This window comes from Mus musculus, chromosome 2 (genome assembly GCF_000001635.26).
Source record: "Mus musculus strain C57BL/6J chromosome 2, GRCm38.p6 C57BL/6J".
Lineage (NCBI taxonomy): Eukaryota > Metazoa > Chordata > Mammalia > Rodentia > Muridae > Mus > Mus musculus.
Genome location: NC_000068.7, coordinates 108,528,322 through 108,542,879, shown reverse-complemented (window position 1 = coordinate 108,542,879; position 14,558 = coordinate 108,528,322). Strand labels below are relative to the sequence as shown.

Below are 14,558 nucleotides of genomic sequence, written 5' to 3'. Positions count from 1 at the left end.
AAACACAGTGAACATTCCTATTCCACGTTGAAATAATATTTTCATTCTCATGTCTAATCATAGTAACTAGGGTAAAGACTTAGTCTAAACTTAGCATCTAATAGCCTACGCTTTTAAATTTGTCATTACAATAATCCTTTTTCCTGTGTTCATAGCTATTGCATAGTAAGATGAAAGTCTTTTGTTAGCAACAAAAGCCATTGCTTTTAGCCATGCAATTTCCAGAAAAATAACAGGGCAGTGCGGAAAAATTTTGCTACTTATTAACAGATGACAGTATCACAATGTGAGGACTCTTGTGGTGAGAGGAATGGCAGAGAGCAGAGGTGGCAGAAATCGCACTGGGTTACTGGGTCGTGAACCAGGTGCCTGCAGTGACATTGAAGGGCTGCTATCTGTTTCTGCAGAACATTGTGATGTGGTACATGTTCTATTTCCACAATGATCTGCAACTGTAAAAGTTTGCTTTCTTGACAGATAGGGGAAATCTTTCTTAATGTTATTTTCTGGTTCACTTTGACCTCAAAAGGTAATTCTGTGTTTATAATTATATCCTTTTCAAATGTACTGCTCTGATCCAGGTCCTTAAACACATGTACATTCAAAAAGAACAGGTATATGGACTAAAGAGATGGGCAAGTGGTTAAGTACTTACAGGTTTTGCAGAGAACCCAATTTTGCATGTTCTCGGGCAGGTAATGGAGTCTTCAGGGAAAAAAAATAAACAAGTAACTATCCTGATACATTTTAAGGCCATTACTCCTGACCTGAAAGTGAAACTTCGGCTCTCATGAACTGAGTTCTTCATTTGTTGCAGGTCGACACTGAAGTCACTTCAGGTGAGAAAGTCATGTTAAATTTAAGTAATCCTCATCTCTGTGTAGAGGGTGTTAGTCTTCCTCTGGTAAACTTCTGAATTTTCAGAGGCATCTCTATGGACCTTTGATAAATATGAGTGACATGGATTCCAAGGAATATTTTTATATACAATATAAATTATAAGCCATGGGGGAGTTAAAGTTGGAAAGTTGACAGCTCTAGAATGGAACCTAAAGTCACAAAGATATAAATTCATGTCACATGAAGTTTCTCTGGTTTCTGTCTCCATATTCTGCAGTTTACTTTTTATTTCAGAACATCATCACCCCCTTTTCTCACTTAGATTTTTCTGGAAATGAATGCATCTATTAATGTTTTCATCTCCTACCAGCAAATTTATGAGGTTCTCTTCATTTGGGCATGTGCTTTCCCCCATCCCTTTGGATAGATAGTCCCCAGTTTTACCTGAGATTAGTTGTGTTCCTTATATGTTTATAATCCTTATATTATCCCAAAGATTTCCTCTCTGCAGTGTTACCTTCCATCAGGTTATGTTCACTGTTCTGTTTATTGGTATCTTATAACAGAATAACAATATAAATACCAGAGGCAGACTAACAGAGGAAGGGACAGTTCATAGGAGTGGCCCAAATTGTGAGTTGTAAAAATCTTGCTGTCTATCCCAATACTTGCTCTGAATCTATGGGAAGCACACCAGTTTCCTTCTTTATGCGTCGGTGTCCTCAGCAGTGAGACAGATAATATAATAGCACTTATCTCAGAGGGATTTGTGAGGCTTTGCAAAGGGCAGTAGGGAGAATATGTACAATACACTCTTGCATATATCACCTAGAAAACCAATCCTAGGAATTAGTCATCTTCAAAAGTTTCATCCAAAAATGACATACAAACAAATGTTTAAAAGGACATATATCTTCCATTTCTTTACATAAAGTTTATAGATTATTAATGTGCCCACTCCCTAATAGTCTACTTCCTTATGTATTCAAATTAAACTTCATTACCAGTTTGTCTCAATCCTTCTTGAAAAGTAGTTATTCCATGTGGCTAAATGTAGAACATTTTTCTGTATCCTTGCTTGATCTCTTAGTATGTTCTACACTAACATGCTATTTTTATTCAATTTTTTTCTTAACGTGGTAACTACTATTACCTGGCTTTTCTTCCTTCAGATGACATCTTCTCTGTTTCCTTTGTGATTTCTTCCTGTTCTATTCAGGCTGTAATGAACACCTTCCCTCTTAGCTCAGTACTGGGTTTTACTCTTTCCTAATTACAGATTTTCCTAGACATAACTTATCTTTGTGGATTTAGGTTCCATTCTATAGCTGTTGGCATCTCAACTTTAACTCCCCTTCCCCTTGCCAATTTACTTCCAAGCATGTATGTGTATCAGTCTTAATTTTCTGTTGCTATTATCAGATATCATTTAACTTATACCAATTTAACTTATAGAAGAATGCATTTATTTTGGGACTCACAGTTCCAGAAGATTAGAGCCAAAGACATTACTGTGAAGAACATGGGATCAGACAGGCAGGCATGGTGCTACAGCAGTAACTGAGGGCTTATGTTTTGGTCTACAAGCATGAAGCAGACAGCAAACTTGGAATGGCTTGTGTTTTTGAAATCTCAAGACCCACTCCTACTGACATGCCTCTTCTAACAATTTCAAGGCTCCTAATCCTTCTCAAACAGTTCTACAAACTGGGGATGAATAATTCACATATTTAGGGCTATGGGCAACAATTCCCTTAAACTGTCTATCTTCACTGTTATGGTCAAAACAAACTATCCACTTTTTTTTTTTGTCTTCATTTAGCAAATAGTAGGATTCAGTAATCCAAGCATCAAAGTAATGGATCATATTTGCTATTTTCTTTATATCATATCCATATAAAACTTGTTAACAAGTTCTATTCTCAACTTTAGTCTTTGTCTCTTTCTCAGGCTAAAATATTGCAGGGGCCTCTTCTCTCTGTAAGAATGGCTTCTGAGTATACCTTACATTTTTTTTTTTAAACCTCCCCTCTACCTCTTCAGGCATAATGTTCTGTTTACTTTCTCTTGTCTTTGAAATTTCATCTTTACCTAATGTTTTTAGTACTTTTCTCTGCTCTCTAGGTTTCCGTGTTATTGATGATACTCATCACACAATTCCCAACTTAAACATCACTGTTTCAGAGGGACTTCTGTCTGGCCAGCTATTTTGTCTTCTCCAATTGATTGGCTCACCTTGATAATATCACCCTCTTATATGATTTCAAATATTTATCACCAAGGGAGATCATTTTATTGGTGTTTCTAATTATTTTTTAGTTTTCCATATATAAATACAAGTTTCATACTAATAGCACAGTCTTTTATCTTATGCTCAAATTCTTCAAAACTCATAGAAAGGCTCAACACTAAATAAATAATATAATTAAACTGAAGCTCTTTCATGTTGTACTGGCTAGTTATGAGTCAACTTGACACAAGCTGGAGTTATCACAGACAAAGGAGCTTCAGTTGAGGAAATGCCTCCATGAGATCCAACCGTAAGACATTTTCTCAACTGGTGATCAAGGGGGAAGGTCCCCTTGTGGGTGGGACCATCCCTGGGCTGGTAGTCTTGGGTTCTATAAGAGAGCAGGCTGAGTGAGCCAGGGGAAGCAAGCCAGTAATACCCCTCCTTGGCCTCTGCTTCAGCTCCTGCTTCCTGACCTGCTTGAGTTCCAGTCCTGCATCCTTTGGTGATCAACAGCAATGTGGAAAGTGTAAGCTGAATAAACCCTTTCCTCCCCAACTGCTTCTTGGTCATGATGTCTGACTAAGACAAATTGGTGCCAGCATAGTGTGGCATTCCTATCACAACCTGACCATGTTTTGGGGAGGACTGTGGAAGGACTTTGGAACTTTGGGCTAGAAGATCCATTTGTTGTTAAGAGCTCTGTGGGATGTTGTGTAGGAGCTTGGAAGATAATGTTGAAAACAGTGCAGAAGATGGGGGCCTGGCTTGTGAAATTTCAGAGGGAAGATTAAAGACTCTTTTCAGGGACATTGCTATTTTGATTGTGAAGATTCTGTGGTTCTGGTTAGCTGGGGCTGAAGAATCAGCTGTGATTAACAAGCTACCAGAACTACTAAAGTGAAACCTTTGCATTACTGGGACTATTGATGCTGGTTGGCTGGAGCTAAGACATTAGCGGTGATTAAGAAGAGACCCGCATCGTTGAGGTGAAATCTTCTGGGAAGAATTTTTTGAGAGCACAGAGGCTGTGTTTCAGAGATAACCAAGGTTTTACTTCAAGCTGCAGCAGGACTTGGTAATGTGTAAGAGTCACCCAGGTGGTACTGGTTTTGAAGGTATGAAGGGGTCACACAGAGCAGCTGAGGCTTGGCACTGTGAGAGGCCATGGAAGGCCATTGGTGAAGGCGCAACCTCAGTTGCAATTGATGGCCCAGGACTGAAGGGGGTCGAGCAGTGTTTGGAGATTCTAGTACCATGAGATTACTACCAAGAACAGCAGCAGCAGTGGAATACAGGCATCTGAAGCCTAGAGGATGAGGTGTGTGCTACAAAGGGCAGAGCTGGAGAAGTGATCCAAGCCCTTGGAGGAATCCAGAAGATTGTTAGTGGATCCCAGATATTGGATAGTTGGAGTTTGATTTTGCCTTTTATTGTGACTGTGCCCTGAAGCTTTTCCCTCCTGAAGAAAATATTTTGTTGGAACCCACAGTTAAGAGACTTTTAATTGTAAAGACTGAATTTTAAGAGAGATTGAAATTTTAAGAATTGGCAAAGACTGTGGGACTTTTAAAGTTATTTAGATCTTGGGGATGAATAAGAAAATAAGGGTTGAGGCTTAATAGTGATGTGTTTGTGTGTCAAATTGACAAGGGTTCAATTGTACTGGCTAGTTTTGTGTCAACTTGAAACAAGCTGGAGTTATCACAGAGAAAGGAGCTTCAGTTGAGGAAATGCCTCCATGAGATCCAGCTGTCAGGCATTTTCTCAACTGGTGATCAAGGGGGAAGGTCCCCTTGTGGGTAGGACCATCCCTGGGCTGGTAGTCTTGGGTTCTCTAAGAGAGCAGGCTGAGTAAGCCAGGGGAAGCAAGCCAGTAAGTAACACCCCTCCATGGCCTCTGCATCAGCTCCTGCTTTTTGACCTGCTTGAGTTCCAGTCCTGCATCCTTGGTAATCAACAGCAATGTGGAAAGTGTAAGCTGAATAAACCCTTTCCTCCCCAACTGCTTCTTGGTCACAATGTTTGTACAGGAATAGAAACCCTGACTAAGACACGTGTCATAGACATAATTCCCATCATAGCTTATTTCACCTAGGCTTGCCTTTGTTCAGCTTTTATTTTTTATTTTCACTTATTATTTCTTTGATAAAGTTCCCTTGGGTCCATTCTGTACCTGGTGGGTCATGACCTTCTTTGGAATATAAGTTGAGTTTGTCTCTAGAAGTCCTTACCTGTGTAACCCCCACTTCTAAAACTTTCTTCAAGGAACTCTACTGGAAAATCTGCTCAGGTTTGCTCTTGAGACCCTAACCAAGTTTCTATCCTGATGGCTTAAGGTAATTGGATTTATTTTTAGGATGTATGTATGTATGTATGTATGTACCTATCTATCTATTTATTTTTTGGTTTCGGAAATTATTCCAATGTCAAGGAATTGCTCCCAGAATGGGGAGTGAGCTAGACAATGAGAAGAATGGTATCTCAATCTTCCTTTTTAATGAAACAATTTGTGCTTTACAGAGATCTTATTTAATAAATGATGATGTTTGTGGTGTTTTTCTTAATCCATTTGTGATGGCTGGTGTCAAATATAAACTTGACAGCATCTAGAACAACCAGGAAAATGTGTATCTGAGCAAACCAATGCAGGATTACACTCATTGAGGTGTGAAAACCTGCCCACTGTAGGTGGTTCATATCCCTGGATGGAACCCCGGGACTCTAGACTGTACAAAGAAGGAGAACTTCTCAACAGAATGAATTTATTACCCTCTGTTTTTCATTATGGATCCAATACAACTAACTATTTCATGTATTTTTTACCTTAACTTCCCATAATAATGGGTTGTACCTTGAACTGTGAGCCAGAATCAGTACTGTCTCCTGTGAATTGCTTTTGTCAGGGTATTTAACCATGGCAACAGGAAAAGATGTGGAGGCCTGATTGTCTGCTCTCCTTTCTTTAACAGCTCCTATGGAGTGTTTGCTATATATCCTACAACAGTGGCATCTATGATGTAGTAGCTCATTTTCAAGTGATAATCTTAATAGGCTTATTCAATTTAGTGATATTTGCTGCTTGACATCATTTAAATAGCATTCACTTAAGTCTTACTCAATGAAACCAGGAGGGAAACTATAATTTGAGAACTACTACTGCTTTCATTAACTGTTTTATCATATTTCTACATTATATGTCCATTTGGATAGGTGGACAGTATTCTATGCTCCAGGTTTCAAAGCCCTCTAAATATGGATTGCAAGTCATCAGAATCCCTTGGTGAGAGCCCCCATTTCTTTTAAAAATTATTATTATTATTATTATTATTATTTTACTTATTCATTTTAAATCCTGCTCTCTGCCCTCCTCCTGGTCACCCCCTCCCACAACTTTTCTCCCATTCCCCTTCTCCTCCTCTGAGCAGGTGTTCCCCCTTAGCTATCCCCCCACCCTGGCATATTAAGTGTCTGTGTGGCTAGGAGCATCCTCTCCCACTGAGGCCAAGGGCCTACATTTCCTTTCTATTTTATTTATTTACATTCCAAATGTTGTCCTCCTTGGTTTCCCCTCTGCAAATATCCTATCCCATCCCACCTGTCTCTATGAGGGTGCTCCACCATCCATCCACCCACACACTCCTTCCTCATTGCCCTAGCATACCCCTATCCTGGGACATCAAGCCTCCACAGGAACAAGGGCCTCCCATCCCACTGATGCCAAATAAGGCAGTCCTCTGCTACATAGGCAGCTGGAGCCATGGGTCCCTCCATATGTGCTCTTTGGTTGATGGTTTAGTCCCAGGGAGGCCAGTCGGGTGGGGTGGGAGGGGTTAGTTGATACTGTTTTTCTTCCTATGGGTTTACAAATGCCTTCAGTTCCTACAGTCCTTGCCCCAACTTCTCCTCTGGGATTCCCCACACTCAGTCCAATGGTTGGCTGCGGTGCGGGCATCAGCATCTGTAATGGTCAGGCTCTGGCATAGCCTTTCAGGAGGATAACTATACCAGGGTCCTGTCAGCATGGCCTTCTTGGCATCAGCAATAGGGTGTGGTGCCTGCAGATGGGATGGGTCCGTAGGTGGGGCAGTCTCTGGATGGCCTTTCCTTCAGTCTCTGTGCTACTCTTTATCCCCACATTTCCTTTAAACAGGAACCATTCCAGGTTAAAAGTTTTGAGCTGGGTGGGTGGCCCCATCCCTCAACCGGGGGCTGTGCCTATCCACTAGATATATCTCTCTACCCTTTAGGTATGGCTAATGTCATCCCCATTGAGTCCTGAGAACCTCTTGCTTCCCTGGCATCTGGGATTTTTCTAGTGACTACCTCCAGTCTTGATCAGGGAAAATGTTTACTGTGAGACAAGCATAGTTTAAAAGAAATAACACTGTATAAATCTGCACAAATTCTTTCAATAATACAGAAAAGCAAATGTTAGAATGTTCCTTTAGAGAATAAGGAAACTGAGGTTTTAGGAAAGTTAACAGAATAATCCAAACACAAAGATAATAAGTGGAAACAGATGTCTTGTTGTGCTTTGAAGATGAAGTGTGTCTCACAAGCTTGTGGATTTGAACACTTGGCCTGCATCTGGTGGCACTGTCTTGTGAGACTGGAATATTTGGGAGGTGAGACCAAGCCTCTGGAGATGGATCAGCGGGGATGGAGCTTAATCATAGTTCAGTCTTGTTTCCTGTTTTGTTCTGTTTCTTGTCAGCTGTCACTCTGTCTGCCCTAAGGTGATAGTGGTGATTAATGAGGACATTTTATCACCATTTCTCTGTTTTTTTTTCCTGTATTATTTCTTAGTATTGTTTCTTCATCATGAAAGTAAGAAAAAACAGAACAAATACCCTCACTTTAACAGTTATATGAGGCAAGTCACAGTTCTAATATTTCACACAAGAAACAAAATAGAGAAAATAAGTGCTATGGAGGCAAGAATATGTAGATTTAAATTCTGCTTTCCCCACTTAATATTTCCATTGACTACAAGGATTCTTACATCATTAAATCCTCCACTTCATCATTTGTGAAACGGGATAGTTTCTACTTCATAGGACTGCATGGCTATTAAGTGAGGTAACTTCACATGAAGTTTTGATATGGTAGAAATGAAGCTTTCCTCCTTACCTCTCCTTTCTGCAGAAATCATAATGCAGCACAGTAAATTGTAAACCACATTGTAGTAAGTCTCTATGTAGGTAAATATTGCCATGTATAATTCTACATGTAATAAAAAAGAAGTAAAATTATAATAAAATGTAGAGGAATAATACTGTACTTCCACAACTGAGTTCTAGTCACAAGTGATAATAATAAACGAATGAGCCATTTGATGTACTTTATAACTTGGAAAAGTCTCCAACATATGTTGGGTGGAAGACAGATGTAGTAGAGTACGCATGGAATGGTTTCATATATATAAAGTTCCAGAATAGACAAAACTATGCCTATTAGTGGCTGGCATTTTCCTGAAATGTGGAAAATGGCATAATGGTAATGTCTGAAGTGTAGAAATATCCTTTGCTTTGGTTGGGGTGGAATTTGACTGGATGAAAACTCAGAACATTTAAAATCCATTCATTCTATCACTCATTTAATTAAAATATCTCTATTCAGGTTTGCGTGATTACAAAAGTCAAGTTGAGAGGATAGCAAGGACATTAAGTACTCAGAGTTAGAACAGTGGCGTGCTCAACATAAGTACTAGGGATGTTAGTAAATGTTGACCCAATTGTGGAGACTAAAATTTGTATGGCCTTCTATACTAACATTGCATTGACAAGTAATTCCTTGGACTAAAGGGACCACAGCACAGTTTCTGTGAAGTGCAATGGTTGGATGGAGTAGTGCTTTAGAAATATTATTCAGTCAAACCTGTCAAATAAAGAGAAGACAGAGAAAACAGACATTGTGCTACATGGAGAAAAATAACATAAGAAAGACTATACAGGACATTCTCTTCATGAGACAGTCAACTGCCACTCACAGTATAAAAGTGATGTTTTCTGTCAACAAAGTAATCATTCTTTTTCTTTTATTGCTTTTTTCCTCCTTTTCAATTTGCAATGTAGTGTGCACATCAGGGGCTCTAGCTGGGTTCAGTTGAGGACACCTGAAGCTCCCTAATTTTTCATGTCTGGAGAAAGGAAAAACTTTCTAGTATATGATGAAACATACACAGGTCCTCTTATCAGGCAGTTAGGAGATCTCTGTTTCTAGTGCTTTTTCTCTGATCAAGCTGCTATATACAAAGGTTTGGTCAGCCAATACATGCTCATAAACTCTTTCATTTTTAAATTCAGATTTATTAGACAAAAACTTCTGGCTAATCCTAACCAGTCTCATAAAAAGATTGATAAATGGACAAGAAAATTACTTTAATTGATTAAAAAAGACACACAAATAAGACTACATTTATAGATCAATAAGTGTTGATTAGGGACAGAGAAGTGACAGGAACACCTGAAAAAATGGAAACTGAAGTTATGCCTCTGCTAAGTCACTTACTCAGGGCTACACTGTCCCCGTTCCCCGCCCCGCCCCCTCCCCCCCTTGCTTCTGCTAAGTCAATTACTCAGGGATACACTGTTCCCCCCCCCCCCCCAGGCCTATGGTTTGTGTATAAGAAATTAGTGTCTTGGAAGTAAGACAAGACATTATGCAAATGTACATTCTCCAGTTTCACCATTGCTGGCTACAAGATCCAGAATCGCAAAGGACCTCTTTTAATGTAACTTTTCATATTGTTGTCTAACTACATGCATTCATTCCTTAGTGTACACTTACAAGGTGGTGCTTTATATGTAAGATGAAGAGGAAATTATGTTTCTCTGAAACCACCAGGATTTATTCTATAAGGCAAATCTGTAATTCAGTTTTAAAGTGTGCATAAACTTTTTAAAATTTTTTATTATTAGATATGCTCCTTATTTACATTTCAAATTTTATTGCCTTTCCTCATTTCCCCTCTAAAAATCCCCCTATCCCATCCTCCCTCCCTCCGATCCCTAAACCACCCTCTCCCACTTCTCTGTCCTGATATTCCTCTACACTGGGGTATTGAGCCTTCATGAGACCAAGGGACTCTCCTGTCACTGATATCCCACAAGGCCATCCTCTGCAATATATGCGACTGGAGCCTTGAGTCCCTTCATGTGTACTCTTTGGTTGGTGGTTTATTCCCTGGGAGCTGTGGAGTACTGGTTGGTTCATATTGTTGTTCCTCCTATGGAGCTGCAAACTCCTTCAGCTCCTTGGGTCTTGTTTTTTGTTTGTTTGTTTGTTTTTGAGACAGGGTTTCTCTGTGTAGCCCTGGCTGTCCTGGAACTCATTCTGTAGGCCAGGCTGCCCTTGAACTCAGAAATCCGCCTGTCTCTTCCTCCCAAGTGCTGGGATTAAAGGCATGTGCCACCACTGCACAACCCTTGGGTCCTTTCTTTAACTCCTCCATTAGGGACCTTGTGCTCAGTCCAATGGATGACTATGAGCATCCACTTCTGCATTTGTCAGACACTGGCAGAGCCTCTCAGGAGACAGCTATATCAGGCTCCTGTCTGCAAGCACTTGTTGACACCCACAATAGTGTCTGGGTTTGGTAACTGTATATGGGATGGATTCCCAGGTGGGACAGTCACTGGGTGGCCTTCCCTTCAGTTTCTGCTCCAAACGTTGTCTCTATATCTCTATCCTTGGGTATTTTGATCCCCCTTCTAAGTAGGACCAAAGTATCCACACTGTAGTGCACAAACTTTAGAACTGTGCTGTCATACCTTGAATTGCACTGCCAGGATTTCAGTTTTATGATCACCAAGGACCCATAATCTATCCATTTTTATTTTCCTTCATTAGAATATGAACCCTTAATTGGTATATGTTCTACAAGCAGATTCTGACTGAACAAGACATTCATGCAAGGCACGACAAAGTCCCTGGAAAAAAATCATGTTCTAACATGTCTTATGCTTTCAACATGCACGGCATACATCACTACTCTGATCTTGCTGATATCTACTCTTCAGCCAGCTACCATGACTTCAGAGCTCTTCTCATTGTAAAATTGACTATAATGGTTATGATGTTCTGATGAGTTTCCTATTCTGATCTTGACATTAATTTGCAACTGGCAAAATTTTGACAAGTAAACCGTTAAATCCTGCAAATGGGCTATGCCATTCATTCTTGTTTGTCTTTCTTCAAATCTCATATTTTTACTGTTTCATGTAACTTGGTTACTTGAGCATATTACTCTTGTGCATGACTTAAAATACTATATATAAGAGGATATTTCCAGAGTTTGAGTCTGTATTCTCTTTGTCAAATATCTCCCCTTGACTTCAAGACTCATACAACCAATGTATCTTTTCCATATTAATGCCATACAGACACATCAATTATAATATTCCCCAAACAAAATTCTTATATCTTTTGTCCTGATCCCTCTCATGATAGAACCCCAGCTTCTTGAAGTGATCCTTATTACCACTCTTTCTCTGAAATGTTATATCCCAGTTATTAGTGTGGTTATTAAGTCCTTTTCATTTACCTTCAAGGTAATTCCTGATTATATTCTACCTCTAAGCACTGGTACTATTTTTATTTTAGTCGGCAGTAATATCAACCTGTGCCTGTCTGTTCAAGCTTTGTTCAACATTGTAAGGCAGACATGTTGATTTTATTATCATTTGCAAAAATTCTTTAGAAATCAAATATTCATGAAAGAAGCTGTCATCTCAGAATAATTCTAGGCTGACAGGCACTTCTCTGTTTTTCTTATTTTTTTGAGAATTTGTACAGTGTATTTTGATTATATTTACATCTACCCCAATTTTCTTCACATCCATTCTCCTTCCTATACCCACCCAATGGTGCTACCTCTTTCTTTGTTTTATACCCAGAGAGTCCAAATTATGCTGCCCATATATTTTTGAACATATGTTCTACTGGAGATTTGGCCACACACTGACAAGAAAATGGCTGTTCCTCTTACCAACAAGTCTTCAACTAAGGATGCGACTTAATGCTCATGTTTTCTTCTTTTTATGCTGGGATTTTGTCTGCATTAAGCCTATACAGTTATTGGATATGCGTCTCAACTAATATGAGTTCACATATGCACAACTAATGTGAGTTCATATATGCAACTGTCCAACTGTGTCAGGAAAACTCAGTACTTGTGGCTCTCAGAACTGTTCTGATCTTCCTCTGCAATAATTCCTGAGGCTTAACAGGAGAAGATGCATAATAGATGCCCCATTTAGGCATGAGAATCAATCAGTCTTTAATTCTCTGCATCTTAAGCAGTTGTAGGTCTCTGGGATAATCTCCACCTACTCCAAATGCAATATTTACTTACAGGGGTTGTGGTGGTGTGCATATGCTTGGCCCAGGGAGTGTCACTATTAGGAGGTATGGCCTTGTTGGAGGTAGTGTGTCACTGTGGAGGTGGGCTTTGAGACATTCCTTCTAGAATCCTGGAGGTAGAACTCTCAGGTCTCTCATGCCTGTCTGGATACTGTCATGCTTCCTATTATAATGTTAATGAACAGAACTTTTAAACTTGTAAGACAGCTCCAATTAAGTATTGTCCTTATAAGAGTTGCTTTGATCATGGGGTCTGTTCACAGCAGTAAAACCCTAAGTAAGACTGGGGTTAAGAGATGTAGTGATCTATAGAAATAATGATAATTATTAAGAAGATAGCAAAATGATTATAGATTTTCTCTCAGGGATTATTGCCCTAATAGACATAGATTTTGGCCCTCAATAATTATGCTGTGTTGTCATCCTGTGGATTTTGCCAGATCAGAAATAGGTTGGTTACTCTTATGATAATCATGTCACTATGTGCATGAATTTTGCACTACCAGTTGTTTTGTTAGCTCAATAGATCTCAGAGTTTAAATATGGATAAGATTATTGATAACTTTTCTCCTCTAGTGATGTGAATAGCACCTCTATACTATGAAAGATAGCCAGTAGGGATGAAATTCAGTGCCAGCTTCATTTCACCATTTTCTATGATTCAAGAATGTGGTGTGGGTTCACCTTCCCTGCCAGGGGAGAGGTTGTCTCCAGGAAGTGTATGACCAAGTAATCAGGTGAGATCACTATTTTCTTTCCAGTGACTCTCTAAGGTAGGAACACCCAGGAGGTCACAGGCCACAGAAGCAGCAGAGCAGCTGGGACAGGGTACTACAGGCCTACATCTGCATCCAGGGGGTTGGGCTGATCCGAAGACCTCTGTGCAACTTCTCTGCCAGGGGAAAGCTTGCCTCCAGGGAGTGCTCTGACCCCAGGACTCAGGGGAATTCACCATTTTCTCTGCAGTGACTCTCTTAAGACTGGAACACTAGACAGTGCACAGGCCACAGGAGCAGCAGAGCAGCTGGGACAGGGACTTACAGGTCTCAATCAGTACCCAGGAGGTGGGACTGTTCTGCAGCCCTCTGTGCACTGGTCTTGCCAGGAGAGAGTATGTCTCCCAGGAGTACTGACAGAGGTTTACAGATTCAGAGGAGGAACAAGCTCCAGCCAGATACAGCAAGACCATCTAACACCAGATATTACCAGATGGCTAAAGGCAAACACACGAATCTTACTAACAGAAACCAAGACTACTTGGCATCATCAGAATACAGTATTCCCACTGCGAGTCCTGGATACACCAACGTACTAGAAAAACAAGATTTAAATTTAAAATCATACCTTTTGATGCTGGTAGAGGATTTTAAGCACATAAATAACTCCCTTAAAGAAATAAAGGAGAACACAGCTAAACAGGTAGCAGCCCTTAAAGAGGAAACACAAAAATTCCTTAAAGGATTACAGGAGAAAACAACCAAACAGAGGAAGGAATTAAACGAAATCATCCAAGATCTAAAACTGGACATAGAAACAATAAAGAAATCACAAAGGGAGACAACTCTAGAGATAGAAAACCTAGGAAAAAAATCAGGAGCCATAGATGCAAGCATCACCAACAGGATATAAGAAATATAACAGAGAATTTCAGGTGCAGAAGACTCCATAGAAAACAATGACACAGTTAAAGAAAATGCAAAATGCAAAAAGATCCTAACTCAAAACATCCAGAAAATCCAGGACACAATGAGAAGACCAAACCTAAGGATAATTGGTATAGATGAGAAGGAATATTGCCAATTTAAAGGGCCAGTAAATATCTTCAACAAACTTATAGATTCTTCTGTAGGTTAGGGGAGTTAGAAAACTCCCCTAACCTACAGAAAGAGATACCCATGAACTTACAAGAAGCCTACAGAATTCCAAATAGTTTGGACCAGAGAAGAAATTCCTCCTGTCACATAATAATAAAAACACTAAATACACAAAACAAAGAATATTAAAGGCACGAAGGGAAGAGGGTCAAATAACATATAAATTCAGACCTATTAGAATTACACCAGAATTATCACCAGAGACTATGAAAGCCAGATGTCATGCAGACACTAAGAGAATACAAATG

The 14,558-nt window shown here is 39.7% G+C and overlaps 1 pseudogene; it reads left to right on the top strand.

Annotated features, from left to right (window-relative positions):
* The first annotated feature begins 310 nt into the window (after positions 1-310).
* Positions 311-14,558, top strand: part of Gm13916 — a 96,119-nt pseudogene continuing 81,871 nt past the window's right edge.